This window comes from Vidua chalybeata, chromosome 12 (assembly GCF_026979565.1).
Source record: "Vidua chalybeata isolate OUT-0048 chromosome 12, bVidCha1 merged haplotype, whole genome shotgun sequence".
NCBI classification, from domain to species: domain Eukaryota; kingdom Metazoa; phylum Chordata; class Aves; order Passeriformes; family Viduidae; genus Vidua; species Vidua chalybeata.
The window spans coordinates 4002354-4009577 of NC_071541.1; positions in this window are offsets into that span (position 1 = coordinate 4002354).

Below are 7224 nucleotides of genomic sequence, written 5' to 3' on the forward strand. Positions count from 1 at the left end.
CACGAGGATGTGTCGAGGGCAATCTGTATCACACAGGACTTAATTTGCCCCTGGATCTGGTTTATGTCCGTTATTTATTGCAGTGTTAGGAGACCAAAGAAATCCTTAGAGGGGGAAAAAAATAGGTGGTAGAAAAGTGAGGCTGCTTTTTGCTTCCTACCAGTGCATCTGAGCTGTTTTCAGTTGTTAGGTTTCTCATTTGCACCGAAGTTTTACTGTGACAGAGAATTGCCCACGGGTTGTTCAGTGCTTTGTGCAATTTTCCAGGCGTTTCTCACATTCATGCAGTGACTCGAGCGCCGGGTTCGCGGTGTCCCCTCGGCAGCCCTGGCACCTCTGTCAGGAGCGGTGTCTTTGTGGAGGAGCCGGGGCACCGCTTGTGTCGCTGGCCCCCGGTGCAGCCCAGGAACACTCCGCCACGGCAGGCTGCCAGGAGCCAATGTGCTTTGCCAAGCATGAGGACGAGGATCGATTGTCCTCGGGGGCGTGTGGCTTTTCAGAGGAGCCGAGGAGCCCTTATGGCCCGTGGTAGCTCTGTGATCTCTGCCATCAAGTGAACAAAAGGGAATAACACACCTGCTTCCCTCCTCCGCTCCTGCGGGAAGGGTTTCTCCTCTCCCTGAACGCTCGCCAGCGCAGCTGAGCTGGCTCAGGAGCTGCCGTAATTCACTGCTATCTTGCCAGGCCAGCAGCAAATTGCTAGCTCATCTTTCTTCCACCTGTAGCGAGAAGAGAGCCGGCAGGGAATGGTGTTTCATCCATTTTCCCAGGACTGCTTCCCTGATGAGGCTGTTATATAGTGCTATAGGAGGTGCGAGCCTAGAATTTGGCTGGCTGAGAGATGTGACACTAAAGGGACAGCCAAAAGGAATGAAGAAAATAAAGGGCAGGCGGGGGGTTGACAGTCTTTATATGAGCAGGCTCCTCGCCTCCCAAAGGGGCTGACCTGGCATTAGACCCGCCAGGATAACTCTGCCTGTTAGTTACACCCTGCCAGGAGAAGAGCCCGCCCTGCCCCACCTGGGTCGCCCCATACAGGCAAGCCAACGCCAATTCAGGCTGCTTCATGTCTTGTTGCATCAGACCTATCAACTTCAAACAAGTTCCTCATCTAGACTCAGCCTCAGCTTGGACATTAGTGCCAGACTTACAGCATTTGACTAAAAAATAGAAATAGGGTATTTTGTAACCCCTTTGCAGTTGCAGAGGTACTCAAGGAGCTCTTTCCACGCGCAGGGACTGCAGTGCCTGTGGAAGTGTCAACCACTGAGAGTCAAAAGGAGCAGCAGGGACTGCCCCTGTATCCACAGGACAAAGCCTTCATCTTCGGTGCTGCTTGGCTCTGCCAGGTGTCCAGCCCCCTGCCCAGCAGGGACACCTCTGTGCATGGGTGTACCCCTGGACACTGAAACACAGAGCTCCTTCCTCCAGTGCCCTGGTGGGGGCTGGAAACACTGTGTGTCTATTGATTTGGGCATAGCCAGACAAAAGCCAGACCCATCACAGCAGTCGTGGGGAGCAGGTAATTCCCAGAGATTGTAATGAGAGTGTTAAGCTATTTTCCTTTCTCCCTTCAATCACTTTCACAAATCGACTTTAATGAAGAGCTATTCTCTGCTTACAAAATGGTGCTGCACAAGCTAGATGGATTCCCCTGACCTTTCAGTGCGCCTTACTTGAATTGGCTGCCTCTTCATGTTCTCCTCTCACTGCCTTGAATGGGAAAGACAGCTGAAATAGGGACTCTTACAGCAAATACTGTGGCATATTGCCTTCTTTCTATCAGTCACTGGTGTGCTTCCTGAATCCTTGCCTATTTATTATTAGTGGTTTTATTTGTGTTCCCGTGGCTGGGAGCTCTGCATAACATTTCTGGAAAGAGAAGTGTCCTGTACCTCTGTAACAGTGTAGTAGAAATCAGTGTTGTCCCTGGTGTGATGTAAAGGAAGAAGCAGGAAATGTCTGGACATGCCTGAAGGACAATCCCTGAGCTCCACCATGGCTGACACACCACAGAGAAGCAGGACAGGTGAGAGCAGTCAGCCAGAGCAATTTTGCTGTCACAGATAATTCAGGCAAGGGAAAGTTTTCAGGCTTTGCAATCAAGGAGATGGAAAGGTCAGTCTGGAGCAAAAAGGGATAACAGAGGCTTGAGCTGGATCTGGCAGAAAAAGATTAAAGGTCCTCCTTCCCATCTTCCTGTAATTCCCAGAAAGTTCTCTGGATGACACTCATTGTTTGTGTTATCTTTGCACCTAGTGGAGTGAGTCAGGGACCAGGGTGCTACACAAGCAAAACAAAAAGCTGTTCTTTTGCCAAGGAAACTTAAAATCGAACAGTGCAATGGGAGAGAGGGCTGATATGAGCCCTAGAGAAGGGGGAGAATGAGCAAACCACGAGGTTGCAGCCTAGGGAATGGCATTGGCATAAGGGTGGCTATCAGTCATCCCTGGAAGGGGAGGAGGGAGTGTCAGGAGCTAATGAGGCAGGTTTGTGGGTGTTTACAAGGATCATGATAATACTTTGTGGCAATGACAGAACAGAAGATGACACATTAAGGTAATGTTTGGGCACTGGGTAATGTGAAAGCAGCGTGAGAAGATTAAAATCTGCAACATTTACAGTACTACCCAAAATAACTGCTCTGCACAGGAGCCATGCTTGCCCTCTGTAACCAGGGCACAGGTATGGTACTTGCCAGTGACATGAAGACATTTAAACCAATGCTGGACAATTTCCACCCTGCCTCTTGCTTACAGAGGATCCAGATGTCAGGTTGGGGATGGGGCACTGGGCACTGCCATCAGGCTGGGAAGGGCAAGGGCCAGCAGAGCCCAGATCTGTGCTCAGCGAAACACTAATGAAGAATTTTGGATGTGGTTTTGTTCCCATAATTATTAGCACAGTAGTGCAAAATGTACAGATGACACCAGAGTGGATGGGACTGTTAATGTCACTGTTGAATCCTGATTTCCTGGATGGCAGTGGAGGATGTGCAGGCAAACAGTCACAGAGCTGCATCTGTGACAGAGGGGTATCTGACAGCTAGCGATCACATTTTTCAAGGGCTTATTCCTGGCTGTTTAATACTTCATATGCTCTCTTGGGGAGGGAGGAGGGAAGAACGGAGGAGTATATTTGGCACAGCAGGGAAGTGGACTCGGGTCTTTTCCATCCCTTAGTCCTGTGCTGTTGCAGGGGGAGAGAAAGCCTCCTTCCACAGCAGTACTAATCCTCCTCCACAGCAAGATGAACGTTTTGAACTTGAACAACTCCTCTCATTTTTCCCCCATGTGATTGTGAGTCAGGCTGAGCTTCTCTATTCTTCTCCATAATTGAGTAGGAGATTATTTTGACTGGAAATAACCAGACACAGGTATCATGGCTGTGAAAGCCTCCATGCATGCCACTTGCTAAAATTTCTGTAGCCTTCTGCAAAGTGACCTGGTCTTTAAAGGCTTTGCTCAATGGAGAGGGAAGAAAAGCAGAGAGGAAGAATAGCTCCTTCCTGCTCACTTCTATCACTGTCTCTGCTAAACTTAACCTGCTGAATTGTTGGTGACACACTATTCTTCAGAAGCAGCTCCTTTGTGGAAGACCTCCCCTGTGACACAGGGAATAGCTGCTGTGAGACAGGAAATATCCCTGACATGATGGCTTTCTACAGGAGCTCATAGCTGCTATCCAGTCCCATGGACATGCCGAGATAGTTACGAAAAGCCATTCCTTTAAAATCTCCCCAGGCACAGATTTGCCTGTCCTTCTCTTCCTCTATCCATAATTGTCTTCCATGAGATGCAGGCCAGCTGCTTGGATTGCATTCCCACCCCTCTGTCCCAGAGGCAGTGAGTGATGGAGAAGTGCAGGGTGAGCGAGAAGCAGATGCAATGTGAGGCTGTGTCAGGGCACGTGGCAGGGGACGCTGCCAGAAGCCAGCTCTGGCTCTTGGTGAGTACCAGGGAGGTGGGTGCAGCCTCATGGCAGGGCTGAGTTTTAGCTACACACACTCTACCAGCAAAGCCAGACACTAAGGAGCATTTCACAAGATCAGGCTTTCTCCAGTTTATACATAAGTGGGATTGCTCCAGGCTATTGAACCAGCCTGCTGCAGACTAGCCAAGCCCAGAAGTTTTATCTGTGCTGTAGCAAACTCAAGCCACTGCTGTTCTGCTTGTGCATCCAATGTCTCAGCTGCTTGCTGAAGAGCTAATGAGCTTTTGGGGATACATGGGTGCTATAAACTCCTTAGGCCAGAGATAAGCAGCTTATTGCCTTTAGGAGCACTGCCAGCCCTTGGCTCTGCTGCTGAAGTGCTTCTCAGGCCCAAGTTCTTCGTTAGCAGCAAGGGCTGTGAAGTCCTGAAATAAATGTGTTCCTGCTTCCATGTGTACATGTGCATGCTGCAGCCTCTCCACAGGGTGAGGTAAAACCAGGCAGTGGGACAAGCAGGCAACACCAGGCTTTACACACTGTTGTCACATCTCCCTGTGTGTGACAACAACCCTCACAAAGCACATTCCCTGCACTGAGGCTGTGCTGTCTCATCTGTACAGGATGAATCCACCACCCCCATCACAGTGAAATGGCCTTTGGCACCCAGCTGGAAATTAATCATGGACAGTGTGGGCAGCTTCAGAACAAAAGGTGGCTATGTTGGTCATGAGCCAAATTATTTCCATTGCTCTCCTCTCTTTGCTTTTGAATGGACCTACTGTGAATGTCTGTCTAGAAAATTCACTGGGTTAAAAAAAATGGAGGTAATACACAACTGAAAGTTTGCTTGCAAAGCCACTGTGAAGGCAGGTTTTTATTTTCTTCATATGAATTCAGCCCTTGCTGTTCTCCACTCATTGTGTGCGGTGTCTACCATCAAAAGCAATCCCATTGCAACTGGCCAACAGGCTGAGGTTGCTACTCCTACAAAATGCTAGAGAGAGCCTTCAAATCTGCTTGGCTAACCAAAGCATCTCCATCCGTATTGTGTATTTAACTTTTTTCCTCCCCTTTTACCCAGGTATAAAGTAGCCAAACAGCTCTCTTTCAAGGCATAACTAGGAGCAGAATTTGGTATACAACTCTCAAATTTTTATTTAGTTTCTCTCATTGGAGCAGTTTTGGAATTAATCCAGTCATCAGGCAGAGTTATATCAGGTGCTGGAAATACTTTCTGATACCATCTTTTAATTTGAGTAGATAAAATCTGAAATTGGATTTCTTTGCTGCTCCATTGTCCTTATTTGTTACCTTTCCTGTTGGTTTACACTGTGCACAGCTTAGATGGAGCCAGAAGTACTCCCTTATTTTGGCACTCTCTGCAAATGGATATCCTCTCCTTGCCTATGGCCCCTTCCCCCCACAGCTGGTGGAAACGAAAGGATGAGCAAAGTAAAACCTTTGGTGTGACTAAAACTGTGAGATTTAACTGTACCAGAGAGTCCATGAACACTGCTTGAATGCTAAATTCAGAGTTAAATGGGTGTTGTCTGTTGAGATAACACCCTTGCTGGGGTGTTGGAGTGGAGTGATGATCCGGCAGTGTTCCCGTGACACCGCGAGGTCAGCTCAAAGCTCTCCACACCGCTGCTGGAGCAGCACAGACAGTTCAGTGCCATGCCTGGAATTCAAATCCAGCCATCACCAGATTCATGCTCACAGGCTGAAAGTCACTAGCTGACCCTTCTGTATTTAAATCACTTTTTCAACAAAGGCGCTCTCTTGTCATTTCACCTTGAACTGGAGGAATAGCACATTAAAAGGTTTTGCAGTTTTAAGGTGTCGGTGGGTCTCAACCAACTTTTTGGGCTAAATAAAGCATGAAAAATATTTTTTTCACCAGACTATCCTATCAACTGGACTTTTAAGGCAGAATGATGAAAAGAAAAATATTCTTTTAATAGTGCTTTCTCTCTGGTAAAAGGTGTTGCTAACTTGTTGAAGCAGAGCTTGGAGTAACAGATGAAAACTGTCAGAAAAGCTGTGATGTACTTTGGATCTAAGTGAAAATTGTGACCAAAATCTGAGTCTGCCTAAACCCTGAGTTATATGCCAAAATGCCCAGGATTCCTTGGATCACCATTCAAGTTGATAAGGGTAAGAGCTTATTTCTTTGGGATTGAGTATATTCTTAGGTGTTCCGTTTGTGCAAAGGGCTTTTCTTTGGAAGGGCTGGGTCCTTTCATTTTTTATTTATTTGGCCTTTTGCCTTTGCATTTTATCTAACAAAATTCACTTCAGTGATGCAGAACTGATGAGAAAAAACCTCCCAGAGCTGTGTTAAACCTGAAATCTTCATACCTGAGAGAAGCAGGGCCTGGGCTTTTGGGAAGATCCAGCAGGATTCTACATTTTTTGAGATCTTGAAGAAGTTTTTTGGGGTTAAACAAAAACAAAGTTTAGGGAGAAAAAAGGACACTGGTTATATGCATAGCACAGAAGGCTTGTAGAAAGCTTCTGGGTGCCACTGGTATGCCAATTGATTTACCTTTGCAATAAGGACATGATGACTGGGAGGATCACGGAGAGCTGTACGAATTCTACCCGTGCAGTGTGTGAGCTCAGCCTGGAAAAAAACCTCATCTGCCAAGTTCTGTAGGGCCATTTCCAGCTTTTCTCCTCGAAGGAGAGGCTCTGCTACCAATGAATAAAGTGGGAATTTTGACACTGATTTCAAAGGAAGCTAAATTGAGCTCCATGAAAAGGGAGCGCTAGCACGCAATGCTGCTCTTAGTTTTTTCTTATTAATGTGACTAATTAAATGTTTGTATTTTTTAAGCACTAACAGTTTTTTTGATGGTCGTTTAGAGACTTTGAGAAAGTCAATAATTTTGATGAAATAGGACTGTAGACTCCAGAACAAAGTCCACATGGAATCCGTGATGTTGCTAGGATACAGCTATTAGTATTTTCAGTGGCTGGGTTATTTTTTGGTGTTGTTTTTTTCTTTTTTTTTTTTTTTTTTTTAATAGAATTGGCCTAACCTCTCTTACAAACAGTAGAAGAGCACGTGACGGCCTGATCCCATTTACATGATGCTCCCTCAATGTACCTTGATGAAGCCAAACTTGACCCTTTAATTTCAGCCACTTTTATGTGTGAAGAAGAAACACAAAGAGCAGTTTTGACCCAAATCTTGTTGGTTTTTTAAATGGATGTGCAGGATTCTCTCCCTGTGGGTGTTCCATTGCTGAAGTCAGTCTCCCTCTAGTGGTTTATTTCCAGAGGGGG